Source organism: Diabrotica virgifera, chromosome 9, assembly GCF_917563875.1.
Source record: "Diabrotica virgifera virgifera chromosome 9, PGI_DIABVI_V3a".
Taxonomy (NCBI): Eukaryota; Metazoa; Arthropoda; class Insecta; order Coleoptera; family Chrysomelidae; genus Diabrotica; species Diabrotica virgifera.
The window spans coordinates 142,384,857-142,408,498 of NC_065451.1; the positions used below are offsets into that span (position 1 = coordinate 142,384,857).

The window sequence follows — 23,642 nt, forward strand, 5'->3', positions numbered from 1 at the left end:
ACATTACTCAGCTATTTTAATTTAATTTCATATTAGTTCTTTTACATCATTCTTAATTCTGGTTAACATCTCTGTCATTTAAGATTATAAACTTGCACTAAGATTACATCAAACTTGGTTCAGTTTGTTCACTCCCCTACCATATACCACATCAAACTCATAGTTCGCTATCTCAGATACTCAGCATTCTAGATTCTCCATTACATATTGACACTAACACATAATTATCCTATATTATTAGATATCATTACATTATTCACCCACACTTTAACCACTGCTGCTGGAAGCCTTCATGGTATTTCTTCTTGAACGATTTTATTCCATCCTAAACAACATAAAGTGTAATTAGATTTTGCTGTCACATATTTTATTTTCCTTTTCGTTACTAATCCATTATTATTTTATTAATTCCATTGTTTACAATTATTTCTTTAATATTGTAATTTACTCTTGATCTGTATTCTTTTAGTTATTTTAACTTTAATTTTTTTTTTCCATAATTTCCTTTACAATTTTAACAGACAGAATCATCATTACAACAGTATACAGCCAAATTTAAACATTCCTCACCATGTTAGGCAACCAACATTACATATATCTATAAATAACATTTTCATTAAAATCCGCTTTATTTACCATCCAATCTCTCCACTTCAGGTCATTTATTGTTTACATATAGTATAAACCTCATTCTATTACACCAAATTAAACTTTCACCTTTAAATTTAACAATCAATGACGTCAAGCTTCTAACCATGACTTATACCGATCTTATTTCCAACAAACCTAAAGTTTTTTCTGGATTAGAGAGTTGCTATTTAGACTTTACAATAGATTCCCAACTTATATTTTTTAAACAATTTTAATTATATTTTCAATCAGCTATTACCTACCTTTACATTTTATTAAAATCCAAAAAATTAAAACTACACTTTTTGAAGTTCGTAACCAAAAATTGACTTTACCTTGTCTTGTCATGTCACTCTTTGTCATTCCTTTTCATTTTACATCAGTTGGTCTGTGCTAATTCAAATGGCAAGTACCTAGTTTTTTCGAGCGGGGAAGCATGTTGCTCTTTAGGCACATACATATTTTAATCTAGTAACATTGACTTGTAGTCATAATATTTTATCATAAGGTATAATGTAAGCCATATATTTTGAAGTTACCACCTTCATTGGTGTGCTAGTTACAACTACTTTGCGGAATGTAAGTATTCTCCACATAATTTTCTCATTAACAGTCACAATTTTAACCTTTTTGCCTTAATCTAACGTGGAAATACTTCATTCCAGGCACTGAAGATGTTCTGTTCAGAACGAAAACGTTTTGCAATCCATGTGGATGACTTTTAGAAGTTTTAAATAAACTATTTTATACCAAAATACAATTTGAAGTTTTTACTTCTGTATAGGTTTTTTAAACTATGGTATACAGCCAACTATTGGGACCGTGCAAGTTCGGAAAAGCGACACCTATTTCTACGCTCTGAACTTTTATTCGCACTTTTAATTATATTGGCCAATCATATGGTCCTGGTTACTGGATAATTGTCAAGGCCATAGTCCAAAAAAAAATAATAAGAAGAAAAAATAAGATTTAGGTTGTGTTATTCAAACTTAAACAATTGTATGTAGTAAATAAAATTAGTTATTAAAACGCAGTATTGCAAGCAAAATACAATTAATTAAATTTACCTTTATATAATAATTGCATATCATATCAATATTGTGAAGCAATATATAATTTGCCTTCTTAAATGACAATAGGTATGAAATGTACGTCAATTTGACAATTTCAGTTGACAATATGAATTATTTAAGAAAGTTGCAATATTTCTCCGCTATTCGCGCACAATCGTTTCGCGTATCCCTTCCAAGTACTTGCACACCGCGAATTGGGATTTTTCCATTGATTTTAAGTTTGTTAATATCAGGCTCGAATTTACTCAAAAACAGCCGTAAGTCACCGCGTTTGGTAATCTGCAACCGATTTCTCTTTTTAGTTAGCAACGTTGTCACAGCACTAAATCCACGTTCACACAAATACGATGATGGGAATGCTATCAAAAATAGTTGAACGATGGACCACAATCCAGGGTACAATTGCGGGATTAGCCTTTGTAGCCAAAATTCTTGGTATCCATTTTTGAATTTTATTTTTATTTCCTCGTTCGTTGTCAGTTCTATGAGTTCTTCTTCCAGCTGGGGTGATCCTGCTGTGTTGACATTTGAAAAAGGATCCAACACCCAGTCCGGTATTTCCAAGTTTAAAATGTCCTGGAATCGTTCTGTGAAATTCCTGTGGAGGTTCTCCAAATGTTGGCAGTAAACAAGCAAGTCGTCGTTGTTGAAGGATACTGCTGACAAATTAGGGAAATTGTGAAACTCACGTCTGCCGATATTATTCATGTATAAGAGCAGTTTAGCTACAAAAGCAGCAATGACATTTTTTGTTTTAATCAAATTCGAGTCGTCACCTTAAAGTTGGAGATTGACATCATTAAATAATTTATATAGGTCTGTCAAGTACGCAATATCATTCTTTGAAGTGATGAGGTTGTCGTGCAATTCTTTGTATTTGTTTTCCAAGAACTCTATCACAGACTCAAACAGATTGTAAAATCGAGTCAGACAGTTACCTCTTGATAACCAACGTACTTCTGTGTGAAATAGCAATCGGTTGAAATCTTCATCATTAGCAACACAAAGCTGATTAAATAATCGGTCATTTAAAGAGCTGTTTCGGATTTTATTGACTGCTGTGATGATATATTGCAGTGATTGAGAGAGACGCTCACTCAAATTTCTCGCAACCAAATGTTGTCTATGAACGACGCAATGTAAAGCGAGCACATCTGGAATTTTATTTTTTAAGTACGCTATGAAGCCTTTGTGACGTCCTGTCATAGCCGGAGCGCCATCCGTAGCAGCTGATATAATATTCTTCAGTGGAATTTCTTTCTCATCACAAAATTTTTCCAGTGTATTAAATATGGTCTCTCCTTTTGTATCGGTCTCTAAATTTCTGGCAAATAATAGTTCAGCAACAATGCTTCACCAGTTGGTAAAGTGGACTCATCTAACTGAATTGAGAATTTAGAAGTCTTCAGATGATTGCACAACGACTCTTCAATGTTTTCAGCCATCTCATCAATTCGTCTTTGCAAGGAACTATTGCTCAAAGGAATTTTTCGGATAATATCTGCCGCTGGTTTATGGAGCACAGTAGTTATTACTTCTTTTATTGCCGGTAAAATTAAATCCTCTCCAATAGTGTGAGGTTTACCTATTCGAGCAATTAGCAAGGAGATATTGTAGGAAGCTGGGAGTCCGTCCTCGTCTTGCTTAGAAGCCGCTGAAAAAAGTTTTGACACAGTTGGCTGAGCTGCGTGCTTCTTTTCCAAGTCTTGAAAATAAGTCACATTTTTGTCTTTTTTATCTGAATGCATTTTATTCAAATGATCTTGCAACCTTGAGGGTTTCATCGCTTCATTCGAAAATGTTTTTTGACAAAGAAGGCACATAGGCGAAGATGGATTTGTAGGATTTTCAACAAATCCATATTTTATATATTCCGCGCTGTACTGCCGTTTCTTCTTTTTTGCTTCCGACATAATTTTGTCTTCAAAAATGCCGAAGTAAAGAATCGAGTATTAAAAACTTGCTAATGACACCTCTCACAGTATTCTTACTGAGCAAATTAGGCACTGTACGTACAGCACTTTATCTCGTCACTAAATTCACTTGTTTTCGTAATAACGCGATGCTCCTTGACGTCTGAGACGTTCGGTCCCTAGTAGAGCAGATTGTCGAATGACATGACTGGACGGCGTGCGCTTTTATATGAGGCAGCGGGCGGGCCTCGCCTCGGCCTCGGCAGCGGGCGGGGAATCGATAAAAAGTGGTATTATAACCAGTAGGTAGGTTTTCCTCTCAGAGAGCTAGAGTATTATTATATTTTCTAGAAAAAGCAGTTTTGATATTTTTGAGTATTCTTTAAAGATAATTTTTGTAATAGAATTGTGTTGTTTTTTTTTATATTTTAATAAACTGATTAATTATTGTGGTAAAAAACTAAATTAGCCATTGCCCCTGTAAACCGCTTCAACGCCCCCCAATCTTCTCTGTGCCCTTTACCGCCCCCATAGAGGCCTCCAGCGCCCACAAGGGGGCGTTATCGCCCACTTTGAGAACCACTGATGTAGATCATAGTACACGTACTTATATGGTAATTAGATACAATAATAATATAAATATTTGAATGATATGCTGTTTATCTTTATGCTGACAAACCTTTGCGATTGCACACATATTGTGTAAATTAGTTCCAAGGTTATAAAAAACGAAAATATTAAAAGCTCGTCATCAAATAAATCCATATTTTTAGAGTTAACAGACATGTTCTTTTAATAAAATTAAAAAAAGGATCGTTCCACAAAATTTATTTTGAGAAGAAAAATAATTAATAGCACAAGTGACAGTGACACAAAACAGCTGTTTGCCATTTAATTGTGAATCTGCTGACGCTTTCAGTTTCCGTTCTCGTTCCCGTTTCCGTTCTCGTTCCCGTTCCCGGTCAATTGTGCAGCCGCCTTTACTCTGAATCAGGGCCGGACTGGCTCATAAAAAAGGCGCCAACCCAAATTATAAAAAAGGTGCCAGCCCAAATTCTAAAAAAGGCGCCAACCTAATATCTAAACAATGGCGCCAGACCTTCCTCTTTAGCTTTGATATCAAACTTTTTTGAAATCCTAATGCGTGTAAAGTAAATCAATATTACTAGTTTTAATTTAAATCCATAAAATAATTTACTATTTTTATTGAGAATAGTATTAAGATTCAAGATTCCACAAAAATATAGCTTCAGTTTCCCAGTATCCGTTTTACTCTGCTACACTCTTTGATACTCTCTGAAGACTCCAAAATCATGATGATTTGTGTTCAATAGAAGCCACCTTTTGAATTTTTTCAAATTTTTTACTAAATTCCATATAGCATAAGAGTAAACTTCGATAAAAAATCCGCAACCACACACGGTGTCAGGCGATCCGTGCCTAAGTGGTGAATGGCCTAACGTTAGACGGTCGCAAACGGAGATCTCGGAGGACTGGTGAAACTCCTTTGTAATTCAAGCCTTAGCGTTGGCAAGGGCACACTGCCTCGCCAGACAGTATAATTCGCCCCTACTCGTGGGAACTATATGGATAAGTATTTAATCATGCAGGAAAAAGGGAAACAACAAAACAAAGGGATAATGGAGCCAGTCACCAGTGATGGTGCAGCTGGAACAAGTTATGAATAAGATGATAAGGTGTTTATTGTAGTAAAGGGAACAAAGGGAAAGTACTCAGCGAAGAGAAAGGAGGAGACTATGATCTTCGGAAGAAAATCTGTTGGAAGATCTCCAGTCAGGGGTAGCGACCTGAGCAAGACGGATCTTCCAGAGGAGACAAACTTGCAAAGGAGCTCCTCACTTGGGGAGAAAACACCTAGAGACTTAGGAAGAAGGAGGAGAGCTCGGATATAACGGCCATGGTAAGAGCAATGGAGAAACTTACCAGCGTCACAAATAATTTAGTGAAACTAATGTCCAAACAAACAAACATTAAGGTCGAGATCAAGAATGAGATACAAAACCTTAAGAGAGTCACCGAAGACATGGAGGTTACTTTTAGACAAGTCGCCCTCGGCAGCATTAAGAAACGAAATAGAATAGTGTAGAAAACCGGTGAGGAAAAAAACGACTAGGGAGACTGTATGAGTGTCCACACAAATGGATTTCGACGAGTTCTTTCCCGAAAATCTTAGTGAAGGAGAGATAAAAATGATCGCAACGGTCCTGAACTCGGGGGAAAGAGGTTTTGAAAAAATAAAGGACATAATAAAGTCGAATTGGAAGAGGATCACTATAAGGTCGCTAAACCGGGAAGAGGGAACAAACTTGCAGGCAACTTAGTAGTGGTCATGGAACATAGACTTTTCGGTGAGGAAGAAAGGTTCCACGAACTGATAAGGGAAAAACATGAACTGGGAATATGTGCAGGAGGTGCAAACACACCAGGAGAGGTGGAGTACCTCCAACTTAATACTATGACTACAATTACAAGGAAGAGTCAGAAGGAAGAGAACCGAGGAAACCGTCAGACTATTTTCATGGTCCCCCGTAGAGACAAGGGTGACGGAAATGGACGGGAACGAGAGACTACTGGCAAGTATTTATAAATTGAGGGAAGACATGGAGACCAGAGAGGCATACCTAAGAGTAGTGGGGGCTACAGAGGTAGCAACCTCACGAAGCTCCTGGAACTCACCTTTATGGGTGTGGACCTCCACCTCGCGCTGGAGGAGTATAAACTCAGGGAAAGGAGAGTGGAGGCGTAGAATGTGATCGTGAAGGGAGGCAGAAAATCCTACGCCGAGTTGCTCAAGCAAATCAAGGGTAGCGTAGACACGAGGAAGAAGGGGATTAGCGTTAAAAGCACTAAAGAAGGCATAGGAGGGGACCTCATCCTCGAAGTGACAGGGAAAGAACAGACCGAGCGCCCGAAGAACACTATCGTGGCCCGCACGGAGGGAAACGCAGTAGAGGTTGTTCGGGGCTATCAGGTCCAGGTGTACCTATTTGATATAGACGGAGGAGTCCCAAGGTAGAAATCCTGAGACAAGTTCGGACGTATACCGGCAGCAGGGAGCCTGACGACGTCAAACTCGTCTGTATAAGGGAAATAAAGAAAGCAAACGTCACGGTTGGACTGACACGTATCGCAGCCAAGAAGGCACTGGAAAAAGAACATATACCTATTGGCTGGAAATCATGCAAGATACGAGAGAGACTGCATATCCAGGGGTTCTTTAGGTTCTTTAGATGCCTGCAGTTCAGGCATAGTAAAACGGACTGCAAGAGAGAAAACAGGGAGGACTACTACTATAGATGTGGAAAGGAGGGGGCACCAGTCACGAGAGTGCAGTAGTGAGACTGATCCTGGAAAAGCGGGGCCTCAAGAGACTCCCTGCCAAAAGCGATGAGAAAACGATGGGTGAAAACACTTAGGACCAGGAATCAGACAGCGCATGGGTAAGTAAGTTAGAAAGATAAGAACCATCTAATACGCAGTTCCTTTAAATAAATGTGGGAAGGGCGAGGGCCGCTCACGACGTTGCAGAGGCACTTGCACGAAGGGAAGGTATGACATTTGGTCTTTCGACAGAGAATCGAGGTATTGGAATCACCAGAAACTCTGTTAAGAATGTTAATAAGTATGTTAAGGCATAAGTTGTAGACTGGCTGGCGTACAATTGTTAAGTTTCACCAAACGTCCCGCTTCGAGAGGGGAATACCTATCAGAATGGATCCACGCCATGGCGCTTACCGTGCTAAATGACGGTAAGTCAACTACGTTCGTAAGAAGTAATAGTGAATCCTTTCTGGACCTCTCGCTGGTTTCAACATCACTTCTAAACAGTGTCATAAGCTTTACTTCTTTGGAAGAACAATCGCTCAGCTTCCATAAGTATGTGAGTTTTGAACTAACGAGCAAAAGGAAGAAACGGAAAGATGAAGATAGCGATCTAAAAACATTTTCAAATCGGGAAGCTTTTGTGGATGCTCTTGGCTTGATTGGTCCGATATGCGAGGATGTCAAGGAGTTGATCGAGAGATCAGGTATCAGATAACCAAATAGCTTAGATGCGACGCGTAGTGCTTTGGCGTATAAATATCCGTTATTTGATAAACAGAGAAAATTGATACCCACGAAAGGTGCCCCAATCGTAAAAATGGTCTTAGAGGGCGCCGCTCGTTGCATCTAAGCTATTTTTCATAATAGAAACAGTGGAAATTGATACCCACGAAAGGCGCCCGAATCACAAACATAGTCTTCGAGGGCGCCGCGCGTCGCATCTAAGCTATTTTTTATAATAGAAACAGCGGAAATTAATACCCACGAAAGGCGCCCGAATCACAAACATAGTCTTCGAGGGCGCCGCGCGTCGCATCTAAGCTATTATTACAATAGAAACAGCGAATATTCAACCTAGAAAGGCGCCCGAATAGTAAAAATGGTCTTCGAGGGCGCCGCGTATCGTATCTAAGCTATTTGATTATCTGATATCTGGTATTTTGTTGTACCCACTGGCTTTATTATGCAGGTTTCTGGCTTCTGGTGCGCCTTCGGTGCCATACGGCGAAATCAGAAGCAAGTAAAAACATTTTTTGGGGGAATGATAGCTGCATCATTTTTGTGTAAAGGTTAAAAAAAATTTTTTTTCAGCGTTTAATTTTTTTAATGGATAGATACTAATCAAGGCAAAAGGCACCCGCGGGCCGGTGGGCCGGCGGCCCAGTCCGGGCCTGCTCTGAATACGTTCATGTTGTACAGCGCGAACACTACTATTAATTTCGAATAACAAACGACAACTTTGGCAACATCGCACAATAATTCCGTCAATTGACGTGCAATTGACCGATGGTATCCCTGGCTGACATACGGCTTCCCGGCGTTCCCGGAAATACAACTACGCCAACGAGAAAACTGCGGCCATTTTGTTTTTGTTTTGGCTAACCGAAAACTAAATGTGAAATGTCACGAAATAAGTGAATAATAATAATAGTGAACAGAAATAGATGGGTGACGCCGGCATTATGCTGTTTCAAAGTGGAACATGTTACAATAATTGTAACATTATTGTTCTCTATAACAGATGAAACTACATAATATAATCAAACCATTGAATTTATATTTGACCACACATAATTATATCCACAACTAATGAATGTGAGTAATTTAGTTTATTATTAATTTACATTAAACTGTGACTGCATTAATCCTATTAATGTTTGTATGTATTTATTTTGTGTTGAAACTATAATTTAGTTAGACAATAGTTCTAGTCCATACTCATTAATCCAAATTGCATACATTTCTGAAATATATGATAAACAATCAAATTCTAATCCATCTTGAGGTTGCTATTGTCACACCTGTTCCTGGAAATAATGTATTGCTCTTGGAGGCCATATTATACTCCTACATTCTGGATTTTTAACTCTATTATACTTCACCCAGCTTATCATATCATCTTCAGCCCATTTCTCTCCAACTTTGGACATAGGCCTTCCCCAAATCTTTCTATATCTGTCTCTCCTTGGCTGCCCTTTTCCAGTAAATTCCTACAGCTTTTACAATATCCTCCTTCCATCGCATCTGAGGTCTTCCTCTTCTTCCTGTCCACTGTCTCCAGTTTTGTATTTCAGCATTCCATCTTTTATCTTCCTGCCTCGCATTGTGACCCATAAATCTCCACTTTAACCCTGTTATATACAGTGGAACCTCGATAAGTCGGATTAATCGGGACCGCGACCTATCCGGGTTATCGAAAATCCGAGTTAGCCGGAGAATAATGCAAAAATTAATAAAATACATATCGAGGGGTTCGAGCGAAAACCCGATAAATGCCAAAATTATGAAATCCGGTATTTTTATTTCTGCTGTATTAAAAACACGTCTCCTACCACTGATAAATGTTATTGTTTGATATTAACATTTTTGAGCACAATAACTAATAAAAATCAAACATGGTAAAAACCCTTAACTGGTATTTTTAATTATCAGCAAACCGATATATAACTTTACTAATAAAAATACTTTGTTGTAAACATATTTATAATATGATATTCCGGTAAAATAATTTATTTTCTTTTTCCTGTGTAATTTTGGAAAAAGAAGGAAAATAAAAACTATATTCATGCGAAAACCCAATAAATAATTTTAGACTATGATAGTTTATTAAATTTCAGTACACTTTTTTCCTGCGAAAACCCAATAAAACATGGCGTAAATTCATTATTAAGAACAAAAAGACGGTTAGAATGGGGCCCATATTTATAACGAAAAACAAAATCAGAGCTTCCAAGGTACCACAGCAAATCAATAGTAGTAAATTTAAATTTAATTGTACTAAAAAGTTGTCTGAAGACTATAGACACAAACTCTGTAGAAATTACTGGAGTCTAGTAGTAGTATACTCCAGAAAATGTTTTATTTTGTACAATATGACTGTCAATATGAGAAAAAATCGGTAATAAGATCGTAGATCGAATTCCAGACTTAGTGATGGGAGAACAATTGGAAGTAGAAGACATTTTACATTTTTATTTTCTAAAAAGAATGTAGATTCATTTTTTTTTTGTTGGAGTAATATACAGTTAAATCTTATTTTATAATTAAAAAAAAATAAAAACAAATAAAACCAAATGTTATACTCATTCAACTAGGTAAAACCCGATAAATATCACGTTTTATTATTTTTGTAAATATGTTTTTATAAATTAAACTTACAATAAATTATTCTAACTAAACATTAAATTCTCTACCATTTGGCTATAACAAATGTTTGATTAAACTTCCTATGATGATTTGAAATCTTCTTCAAACTTATTAAAATCTTTAATCGCGATTATCTCGAAACAATGTTTTTGTTAGTTATCGGGTTTTCACTCGAACCCCTCGATATAAATAATAAACTAATATAAATGACTTGGGATTTTCACAAGAGGGCCCGGTAAGCACAGTCCTATTTGCTGATGATACTACATGCTTCAAAGTTACCACCCTTCCCAAATCAGTGATATTGATCTTGAGACCACAGAGAGCAATTTGTTCCAATGGTTTTTGGCAAATCGTCTCTCTCTCAATAACTCAAAATCACAAACAGTGAACTTTACCCTAAGACATAACACCATTACACATCCCATTTTAACAGATTGTTCACAGGAAGCTAAATTTCTTGGTGTTTATCTTGATCAGGGACTCACTTGGGAACGGCACATACTGAAACTTTCCCAAAAGCTCTCAAGCCAACTCTTTTTATTTAGAAACCTATCTAAGGTTACCTCCCTTCAAACTCTTCTTACATCATATCACAGCAACTTTCACTCACGACTAACTTACGCAATCCTTTCCTGGGGACACTCTTGCCATATAGATAAGGTGTTTGGTCAGCAGAGAAAGTGTATTCGCATAATCACAGGTCAGGGTTATCGGGACGATTGTAGGCAGTCTTTCAGAAACCTGAGGATTCTCACACTACCTTCTGTGTACATTATGCAGTGCCTGTTGTATGTTCATCAAAATGTAGATCTGTATAAAACACAACAGCATACTTATCAGACTAGAAATCATGATGCCCTTGTACCAGACTTCAGTCGACTTGAGAGGACCAGAAATGGAACCAGATACCTAGCATTGAAATTTTATAACTGTATACCAATATCTATTAAAAGTCTTGATTTTAACCAATTTAAGAGACAAATTAAAAATTATCTTCTGATGGGTGCTTTCTACTCATTTGAGGAGTACTTCAGATCTAAATTTTGTTTTGTCCTGTAATTTAATTAGTGTTTAGTTTTTAAATTTTAGTAATAGGTTTTTTTACTGAAGTACTGTCAACTTTTAATGTAATTTTAGACAATTTTAATTATTGCTGACCTGTAAAAGTACATTTGTACATTATTACCAATAAATACTCTACTCTACTCTACTCTACTCTAAACAAATACACATTATATTTGCATAAACATGAAATACCTATTTTGTACAGTACGTACATCTAAATTATGTACAGTTGTATACAATATTGTTTATTTCTTGGTAAAAAAACTCAGTCAAAGTGAAAAAATATTTGTTTTGTCTGATGAAAATCACTGGGGGGTTCCACTGTATTCAGTTACATTTTTTACTTTTGTTTTCTCTCTTATCCATTTGTTCGATTTTCTGTCTTGCAGTTTTATTCCCAACATTTACCTTTCCATTTTTCTCTGGAGCTTTTTGTTTATGTTTGCCTTAGAATGTCCATGTTTCTGAGCTATATTATGTCAGAACTAGTATTGGGACCGTGCAAGTTCGGCAAAGCAACCTCTATTTCTATGCTCTGTACTTTTATTCGCACTTTTAATTATATTGGCCAATTATATTAGTCCTGGTTGCTGGATAATTGTCAAGGCCATAGTCCAAAAAAATAATAAGAAGAAAAAATAAGATGCAGGTTATGTTATGCAAACTAAAACAATTGTATGTAGTAAATAAAATTAGTTATTAAAATGCAGTACTGCAAGCAAAATACAATTAATTAAATTTACCTTTATATAATAATTGCATATCATATCAATATTGTGGAGCAATATATAATTTTTCTGCTTCATGAGAAGGTATGAAATATACGTCAATTTGACAATTTCAATTGACAATATGAATTATTTAAGATAGTTGCAATATTTCTCTACGACTCGCGCACGGTCGTTTCTCGTTTCCCTTTCAAGTACTTGCACACCGCGAATAGTATAGTTGATCCAAACGATGGCATAACCCAGACATCCAAAGTGAAAGTTATCTTTCAACACCAAATTGTTCTATATGGTCCACACAATGTCCAGAAAAAAGTCACACCATTTTGAGCGTCGGCTTTGGAGAGGGGGGAGAAATTGGTAAATTCATAGTTTTTTAAGTTTTTTTGCCAATATTTCTAAAACTATGCGGTTTAGCATGAACAACCCTCTATACAGAATTGTTCTACATTAAATTTGAAATAAAAAAGGCCCTATGCATAATCTTTCTAAAATGAATGGTTCCAAAGTTACGGAGGTGGTATAGTATAACTGGTCCATAAAAAGGCCTAACCCAAACATCCAAAGTAAAAGTTTTCCTCCAACACCAAAATGTTCTATATGGTCCACATATTGTTCAGTACAAAGTTACACCATTTTGAGCGTCGGGTTTGGGAGGGAGATGGGAGAGAAGCCAGTAAATTAGGAGTTTTTTTATGTTTTTTGTCAATATTTCTAAAACTATGCTTTAGTAAGTAAGTAAGTAAGTAAGTAAGGTATGCTTTATTGTCAAAAAATTTTAACAATTTGTGGACAAAGCTTATACAAAATAAAAAATACAATAAAAAACAAAAAATAGTAAAAAACTACAAACAAAACAAAAACAGAAACAGACACCAAGTAAATGGCGTGAGTTATACTACTTAATATATTTTTACAGTTATTAAGTACACATTAAAAAATTAAAAATTTTGCAAACAATATGTATACAACGTCAGAGCAAAAAGAAGGCAAACGAGGAAAGGGGAAAGGGAAAGTAAATCAAAAGTTCTATGCCGCTGCAAATATGTACACAAGTACTCGAAAGTAATAATCCTACAAGTCAATTTGCTGAATTCAAATCGTTTATAAAAAAGTCATTCACTGTATAAAAAGCTTTCTCCAGCAAATAAGCTTTCAAGGCCTTGCGAAAAGCGGGAAATGCTGCAATAGATTTGATGTTAGATGGCAGGTGATTGTACATTTTTCTCGAATTGTATAGTATAGAGCACTTAACCAGCTCAGACCGTGGGGTTGGCAGATAAAGATTATGATCCACGTTTCTAAGGGGATAGTTATGAGTGGGTCTCTCTGGACCTTCTGATGCATGTTTGCGGATTAAACAAACGGATTCAAAAACAAACAAAGAAGGAAGAGTTAATATCTTAAATTTTTTAAAGAATTCTTGGCAATGATCTCTGCTATTGAGTCTCAGGGAGTAACGAAGAGCTCTCTTTTGTAGTTTAAAAATACGCTCAAATTGAGTCGCACAACACGTACCCCAGAATGGAAGCGCGTACCGAAGATGAGACTCAAAAAGGGCATAATAAACGGTCCTAGATGTTGACAAATTCATTTCCGTAGCAACTGATCTTAGCGCAAAACAAGCAGAACTTAATTTTTTGTGTAAGGCATCAATGTGCAAGTTCCATTTTAGAGACTTATCCACAATAAGCCCTAAGAACTTCACCGATTCAACTACCTCTAGACTGTTGTTATTAAGTACTAAAGGTTGCATCATACTGTTGTAAGGTAGGACTTTGGTTTTAGAAACGTTAAATAACAGGAGATTCGAATCGCACCACGATTTAATGGTGACTAGGTCTGTAGCTATGGTATTGCGAAGATCCATAATATCCGTGTTACTCCAAGTAATACTAGTATCATCTGCAAAGAGACATATTTTACCTTTAATGTTCAGACTAGAGATGTCATTTATGTATATCAGAAACAATATAGGGCCTAGAACTGAACCCTGAGGTACCCCACATTCTAATGGCATGCAAGAAGACGTCTTCGTGTCAACCCTTACAAACTGACTTCTTTTATTAAGATATGATTTAAGCCATTTAAGAGCATTTCCCCTAAATCCATAGTGCTGTAATTTGTCAGTCAAGATGTTATGGTTTACACAATCGAATGCTTTAGAGAAATCACAGAAAATTGTTGCTGTAGAGTGATGGTTGTTTAGACTGGAGTAAACATGATCGAAAAGGAAGAACATAGCATCATTCGTGCATTTTTCACTCAGGAATCCAAATTGATGTGGAGTAAGCAATTTGTATTTCAACAGAAAAGATAAGATTCTTTTTTTTACCAGACTTTCAATTATCTTCGACAACGTGGGCAGGAGTGCAATAGGGCGATAATTCGAAGCAAGATCTTTATCGCCTCCTTTATGTATAGGAATAATTATCGCTGTCTTAAGGCAGCTTGGAAAAACTCCAGTTTCGAATGACCTGTTTATTAAGGTAGTAAGATGGTTTAAAGTGCAATCAGGTAGAGCAGAAAACATTTTAAGAGTGAGGCCATCAGTCCCAGATGACGATTTATTTTTAATGGCATTTATTGTAGAGCGTAGTTCACCTAATACTATGGGTGTAAAAAAGAAACTATTTACATTCCTATGAGAAAGATATGAAATCGGATCCTGAGAAGGAGGTATAGTATTTGTTAAATTTTTTGCCACATTTACAAAGTAATTGTTCAGGGTCTCAGTAGAAGTCGGGATTATGGTGGGAGAAGAAGTCTTATCTCTCAGTTCATTTACGATAGACCACGTTTCCTTAGCAACATTACCTGATTTAGCCAGCCTCGCATTGTAATAAATTTCCTTGGCGGCTTTTATGGCTTTATGGTAAATTTTCTTGTAAAGCCTAACGTAATCATGGAAGGATATGTTGTCCGAGAATTTTTTTAGGTACGATAATGAGCGCATGTTCTTTGCAGATATACGTAGACCTCTAGTTGACCAGGGTTTACGATGTTTAGTTTTGATGGGCCTAAGAGGAAAGGATTCGTATGCCAGACCAGACAATAACTTTATGAATCTAGAAAACTCGATGTCGACATCAACAGAGCGGAAGTCCCAGTCAGTTGTTTGACATAGGTGTTTAAATGTTAGAAAATTTTGTTCTCCAAAGACACGGAACAATTTTCGTTGCATGTTTTCACTATTATTTTTTGATTTTAACCAAAATGTAGTCAATACTGCTTCATGATCAGAGAAACCTGAGTTGAAAACAGTACAGTCAGTAGAATTTGGAGCTAAAGACGATACGACATAGTCAATGATACTAAAGCTAGTTTTAGTTATTCTGGTTGGAGAATTTACATGCATACCTATACCAAAGGAATCAAAGATAGAATGAAGAGATTCTTGAGCAGCACACACACTGGAGTAGTCAATATTTAGATCGCCACATAGAATTAATTTACTTTTTGAAGGAATAGATTCTAGCAAGCTAAGTAGTTGTTGTAAGAAAATCTGCACATCCGCATCGGGAGTTCTATAAATACAAATAATATAGAGGTCAGAAGATTTCTGATAAATTATGGAGAATTCAAAAACTTTTTCAATTAATAAATTATCAAATTTGGTCACTGCTGAAAAGTCATTTTGTGTAGACATAATCAAAGTACCCCCATGAGATAATCTACTCCTGTTAAATCTGGATATAATAGTGTAATTTTTAATAAACACAGGTTCATCAACATTTAACCAATGTTCAGTTATGGCAACAATCTCAGGAAAATTTAGCTCTTCTAGTAATAGAAGTAATTCATCAGTTTTGTGTCTTAAGGACTGAATGTTAATAAGAAATAAACTTAGCTTGCTATCGTCCAAATTGTCAGAAGGCGCTTGATCTTCTGTACGCGTCAATTTATTTAAAAAAAATTTTTGCTAGATGGGGAATTACTTGAAAAACATTTATTCTGACATTCCCTAATTTTCTGGAGTCGGAGGCGTGTCTCAGTGGAAAAGAAGGTTCCAAAAGCCGAAAGATCTTCTTCAACTTCAGCAGTACTAATACCATAAGCCTCATGGAATCTGTGATACAGCTTACGCAGGGAATCCACGTCAGTAGGAAGTCCCTCTGAAGCCAGCATCAACTTAATGGTGGTGTTGGTGTGCCCATCGTAACACGTACTCGGGGGCTGATCATGGAGATAGGCAAGGAAGAGTCGAAGAGGATTCAAAATTCCAGGGTCCCTCAGTCTAGCTAACAAGTAACGACTATTTTCCACATCGGCAGTACGAGATAGCCGCACTATAGGTGGAGTCATCGGGTCCATACAAAGCCCATCATCCTTTTTCATAGTTTTCTCCGTAACCACAATACTTGAATTTTGTTTATTAAAGGACTTCTTGCAATAATGGCATCCCTATCTGAACCAATCTGAATGGATATGCCCTCCTTAGTAGGTGTTGATGGTGTCGTATAAGGAGTACTGGATGCTGGAGCCGCTACTTTTATGGTTGTTGGAGCTGAATTGGCATGCGCTGGAGGATTGTCATTAAGGTTGTCTACTACAGTACCAGGCGGCCACAAACTTGGATCTTTCAGCAACTTGATGAAACTTTGATTTTGCACACCGATCTTAAAGTCAGAGTCTGGTCTATCCGTATCCCTCAGCAATGGGAAGCATCGAATAAAATCGGTGGTACCAAGTTTCTCCTTGACATAGTGTGCAGGTTTTTTTTACTGAAGTACTGTCAACTTTTAATGTAATTTTAGACAATTTTAATTATTGCTGACCTGTAAAAGTACATTTGTACATTATTACCAATAAATACTCTACTCTACTCTACTCTAATCTGTTTAGCAGTATCAGGAGGTGGAATTTTTGATACAACCACATAATGCCAGTTTTCTTTTACAGTGTATTTGGTAGGTGGTACAGTATTTACCTTTGAAGGAGAAGACACTAAAGGCTCTTGGGTTTCTGTAGGATCAGTTTGAGTTGAAATGGACTTTTTTATGGTTTGCGGTGGAGTTTTATTTGGTTTTTCATTGGTACCTAGCTTTTCAATTTTGTGTGCCATTTGGTTGATAGTCATTTTCAAGTCAGCCATTTCCTTCACTATTTCTTCCTTTGATGTATCCTGAATTTGGACCTTTACAGTCTCTTCATGATTGCCCATAAATATTGACACCAGATTAAAAATGTCTTGTTTCATTTCCCTGATCGTATGGAATAAAGATTCATTTTCATTGTCAGGGCTTCTCGTAAGATGACTGTGAATTTCATCTATTCTTTTGTAAAGATTTTTCAAATTTGGGTCATGAGTATTCAAGGTGTCATAGATTTCTGAGATGACTGGAAATAAATTGATATTTTTCTTTAGACAAGTCCCGAGTGCTTCTACAATTTCAATGGGTATCTGTGATTTCTGGAGCTGAGAAACTTTATCGTGAAGATGTCTTACTGTGGGAGAATCACAGATACTACAAAAGAATCTAATATTGTGGTACTTTTGATGATAGAGTACCTTGGTAGTAGCTTTGTCTAGACCAGTACACGACGTACAAAAATATCGGCGACATTCACCACCGCAGCGAAGTTTATATTTATCCTTTTCGGAGAAACTTTTTTGGCAAAAATCACATTTAAAATCAACCATTTTAAAGGCAAGAATAAACTCTTGAAATACCGGTCAATGTCAACGAAAGTAAACAATAATAACAGTGTAAAAAACACTCGTTGATTTTGATAAACAATACGGTTGAGCGAAATGAAAATAATAACTATAAAATTGTTCATAAACACGAACCACAAAACATTTCACAATTTAAGCAACAATAAACAGAACAAAACAAAACACGGTAAAAGTTCGCTATCGCACACAACCGTCCTCCACGAAAGTCAAACTAATACTGTGTTATATTTAACTTTAGCGTAAACAATGTTATATACAAAAATGTTCTACATGAAATTTAAAACAAAAAATGTTCTATACATAATCGTTATAAAATCAACGGTTCCAGAGTTACGGAGGGTGAAAAGTCGAGGTTTTCGATACTTTTTATATTTTTTGGGCAATATTTATGATATAACTATACCAAAAACCCAGACATCCAAAGTGAAAGTTATCGTCCAACACCAAATTGTTCTATATGGTCCACATAATGTTCAGAAAAAAGTCACACCATTTTGAGCGTCGGGTTTGGGGGGAGAGGGGGGAGAAATCGGTAAATATAAAAAGTATCGAAAACCTCCACTTTTCACCCTCCGTAACTCTGGAACCGTTGATTTTATAACAATTATGTATAAAACCCTTTTTTGTTTTAAATTTTATGTAGAAGATTTTTCTATAGAACATTCCTTACACTAACCCATAGTTTTAGAAATATTGACGAAAAACGTAAAAAAACTACTAATTTAGCGATTTCTCCCGCATATCCCCCCAAACCGGACGCTCAAAATGGTGACACTTTACTGAACAATATGTGGACCATATAGAACAATTTGGTGTTGAAGGAAAACTTTTACTTTGGATGTCTGGGTTAGGCATTTTTTTGGATAAATTATACTATACTACCTCCGTAACTTTGGAACCATTCATTTTAGAAAGGTTATGCATAGAGCCTTTTTTATTTCAAATTTAATGAAGAACAATTTTGTGTAGAGGGTTGTTCATGCTAAACCGCTTAGTTTTAAAAATATTGACGAAAAACGTAAAAAACTACGAATTTGCATATTTCTCCCCCCTTTCCCCCCAAACCCGACGCTCAAAATGGTGTGACTTTTTTCTGAACATTATGTGGACCAAATAGAACAATTTGGTGTTGGAGGATAACTTTCACTTTGGATGTCTGGGTTTGGGTCTAACTATACCATACTAAACAGGAAGGATGCACTGATCAAATACATGGGTTTTTAGGTACTGTTGTATCTTTGTGTTTTTTAGTACCCATCTTAACTTTCCAAAGGCTGCTCATGCCAAATCTGATTCTTCTTTGTACTTCAATTGTTTGGTTCTCTTTATTAGCTTTGATTATTTGACCCAGTTATGTACAGTGCCGGCAAAAAAAATCTACATTGCCAAATAAATCACCAAATTTGAAGACAATATAGTCAAATATAGTCAATATAGACAACATAGTCAAAAAGAAATTGTAGATAATGGCAGTGTTGATTGTATGTGCTAGTTTTTATTGATTTCATGTGGTTGGAAGTCATTTAAAAATTTCGCTATTTCGCCAGTGATTTCTGTAGTATTTTCTTCACTGGTCAAAAGAAAATTTATACATATTTATAGTGGTTATACAATACTGTTTTTGAACATATTTCTATCACTTATTGCAATAAAAAGTGCAAAAACAAAACAATAAGCAAAACAGCTGATAACAGTTAATCACTTTATGGTTTTCTGTTATAGTCCAGGAGATAATTTATAATTTGTGACCTAGGCTGATTGATTCGCTGTAAATGGCTGACATTTGTTACTGCTGCAGGGACAAACTTGGGGATAAGTATGTCGCTTGTGACAGTTGTCATGTAGTCTCACATCCAACTGAAGATTGCACAGGATTAGCCGCCTCTGAACTTCGTGCAGTTATACTGCAGAAAAGAACTCTTATCTATTTCTGCAATGAATGTCACTCTTCTTTTAAAAGTGTACCGAAGATTTTACGTGAAATGGAAAGCCTTAAAAAGGAAGTCACTACTTTAAAAAGGGACATCTCTAAACTCAAGGAAAAAGCATCCTTCTCGATGGAGGAAGTAACATATGAATTACACGAACGCCAAAAGAGATCAAACAATTTACTCATATTTAATCTTCCTGAACCAAACAATACTCCTGAAGACGTTGAACAAGTGAAAAATATTCTATCTACTGCTGATGATTCTGTTAAATTGGATTGTATGAAAATGGTACATTTTGGCAAGAAAAACAAAAATGGGCATCGACCACTCAAATTAATATTATCTTCAAATGAGGATGTTCATTTGATAATTAAAAACAAGATAAAGGTTAGTCGAGAGAAAAAGATCTTCATATCTCTTGACCAAACACCTACTCAATGGAAACTGTTTGACACCGTCAAGACTGAACTACTAGCCCATCAAGATGCAGGTGAGCAAGATCTAATAATTAAATATATCAATAACGTACCAAAAATTGTCCAAAGGAACCAAAAAAACCACTAAACCCGGGCAAGCTATCTCTTTACTACCAAAACGTTAGAGGACTCCGTACCAAATTAACTGATTTAAGTATTAATGTGTCAAACTGTGTCTACGATGTAATCGTTTTTACAGAAACTTGGCTTACTGCCGATTTCAATGATGCTGAACTTGGATTGACAAATTACAACATTTTCAGACAAGATCGTACACCTGAATCTAGCAAATTTGTAAGAGGAGGAGTTTTAATAGCCACTAAGAAGAAATTTTCCGTAAAAATTATTCCGTCAGATTCCTCCATTGAGCAACTTTTTGTTCACTTGTGTGGTAAGTTTATCTTGGGAGCATTGTATATTCCACCAAAGTCTACAGCTAACAAGTACCAAGTGCACTTCGATCAGCTTATTAGTATAGGTGAACAATATTCAAATTCTAGATTATACCTCTTTGGTGACTACAACCTGCCATCAGCTGATTGGGAACTTGAAGACTTTTGCTCATCGGCAACTGCTAAACCTAATACATCGTTTGCAGAAACGGAGGCGATTGGTGTTATCTCAAATATGTGTGCTCTTCATAATCTATTCCAATCAAATAACATTGTCAATTCTAGAGGCGCTATTCTAGACCTTGTTCTCTCATCAGAAGAGCTTGTGATAACCTTGGCAGTTGATATATTGATTCCTCCAGACTTATATCATCCTCCACTTGAAACTATCTTACAGCTACACTTTGATCAAAACACTACTGCAGGCGATGGTGAATACTACTATGATTTTCATAAAGCTAATCTTCCTTGCATTTATCAATACTTAGAAGCAATTGATTGGGACAGTCTTATAAGTGATAAAGAACTTTCCGAGATGATAGGTACTTTCTATGATATTTTTTACTGTGTGCTTAATATGTATGTTCCATTGAAAAAAGTTTGTACAAAGAAATTTCCTGGTTGGTATTCTAGTGAACTTACACAATTAATATGTGACAAAAAGATTGCCCATTTAATTTACAAGAGTAACAGGTCTCCTGAGAATTATGCAGGTTTTAGTCAACTTAGAGCTCAGTGCAAAATTTTATCAAAAAATTGTTATGCTAATTATATACATTCAACTGAGATTTCGATTCAAGCTAATCCAAAATTTTTTTGGAAAATTGTAAACAGTAAGAAAGAAAATAATACATAGTATGCCTGTCTCAATGTCACTCAACAATACACTAGCCTCTAATGGCAACGATATTGCAAATTTATTTGCTAGCCATTTCTCTTCAGTTTTTAGTAATAAAACTCTTAAGCATAATGACAATTTAATACAGTCTAAGGTCTGTGTATCTTCCTATATTATACCAATTTCAAAAATGTACGAAAAACTTTCAACTCTTAATGTCAATAAGGGACCTGGGCCAGATGGTATTTCTCCCATTTTTCTTAAACGATTCTCTTTTATTCTGTCTCGGCCGCTTTATCATATTTTTAATAAATCCCTTCAGTTGGGGGAATTTCCTGACTTTTGGAAACTATCCTATGTCACTCCAATTTACAAAGCAGGTAATAAAGCTGACATAACGAATTATCGTCCTATTTCTATTCTCGGCACAATTCCCAAGGTATTTGAGAGTATTGTTACTGATTATCTTTTCTGATTATCTTTGAGTTTCCTGAAACTCAAACTATTGCGGGATGCGAGGTAGTCTCATCTATGATATATCTTGGGGCTCTAGTTAACAACACAGGCAGTTGTGAACCCGAAATTAGAAGACGCATTCAACTAGCAAGAGCAGCAATGAGTGAACTAAACGTGGTCTGGCGTGATCGTCACATTACTATGACAAACAAAAAGAGACTCGTTTCAACTCTGGTCTTTTCCATATTTTACTATGCATGCGAGACATGGACAGTCAAAGAATCAGATAGACGACGTATAGACGCCTTTGAAATGTGGACATGGAGACGCCTGCTTCGAATTCCATGGACGGCTCGCCGTACAAATGTCTCGGTTCTGGATGAAATTAAACCGGATCAGCGTCTCTCCAGTACCGTTTACTCTAGAATTTTAAAGTTCTTTGGTCATATCCATCGGAGTGATCACAAAATGGAGCGGTTGGTGGTCCAAGGAAGGCCTCAGACTCAACGCCAACGCGGAAGATCTCCACAGCGATGGGCAGACATTACTAAAAAGCTTCTCAACAAACAGTATACTGAGGCAATACATGTAACTGATGACCGCGACCAGTGGAGAAATATTATCAATCAAACTGTCCGAGCTGCTGAAGCCCAATTATGAACCACAACACATCTACTAAGATGTTAATGACTATGATGATGATGAAATCAGCAGAACTTAGTTTGTTGCTTTATGTTGATACCTTGTCTGAAGCTTTGGAGAGGGGGTTGCAGATTGATTCAGTGTATACTGACTTCTCCAAGGCTTTTGATAGGGTGAACCATGATCTTTTGTTACATAAGCTCAAATTATATGGCATAGAAGGTTCTGTGTTGAAGTGGTTGGGCAGTTACCTAACAAATAGAACACAGCAGGTTAGGGTTAATCATCATTACCCCAACACTTTTCTAGTAACCTCTCTTGTACCTCAGGGCTCTCATTTGGGTCCACTTTTGTTTAACCTGTATATTAACGACATCGTCACCTGCTTCTCTAACACTTCTGCTCTCTTATTCGCTGATGATCTTAAATGTTATCAAATCATTAATAATCAAGATGATGCAATATCATTGCAATCAGATTTAGATAATTTAGCCAACTGTTGTCTTGATAATGGGATGGATTTGAATGTCAACAAGTGTCACATTATCCGGTTTTGTCGGAATCATCATTTATCAGTATTTAATTATACCACAAATGATCAATTATTGGATACAGTAGACTCACTTAAAGATTTAGGTGTTGTTCTTGATTCCTCTCTGAGCTTTAACCATCACATCAACAATATTACTCAAAGATCCATGAAAATGCTTGGCTTTGTTAAAAGGACAACTCGTGATTTCACGAACGTGTTCGCTATTAAAATGCTCTATTGTTCTTTAGTCAGGACGCACCTTGACTACTGTTCTCCAGTTTGGTCCCCACATTATTTACACCTCAAGAACAAACTTGATAGTGTTCAGCATAATTTTGTTAGATATATTGGGTTCAAAAAACACATCAATTATAATTATACAGATATGGAACGATTTTTGAATATCTCTTCTCTGGATGTCTGTAGGAAGCATAAAGATCTTACAGTATTGTTTAATATTATCAATGGCATATATTACTGCCCTGAACTCCTTGCTAAAATATTGTTGTTTGTTCCACCACGATCAACAAGACAAATTCAAACCTTTCATATTTCTTTTCATAGATATAATT

At 36.3% G+C, this 23,642-nt stretch overlaps 1 protein-coding gene across 6 annotated transcripts in view; it reads left to right on the forward strand.

The window, feature by feature from the left end:
* Positions 1–8,487: 8,487 nt before the first annotated feature.
* The window catches only part of LOC126892866 (uncharacterized), a 62,435-nt gene continuing 47,280 nt past the window's right edge, over positions 8,488–23,642 (forward strand). For all 6 annotated transcript variants that reach the window (XR_007701027.1, XM_050662681.1, XM_050662684.1 and 3 more), the window contains exon 1: positions 8,488–8,776. The gene's annotated coding sequence lies outside the window, so the exon portion shown is untranslated. The remainder of the gene's footprint in view (positions 8,777–23,642) is intronic.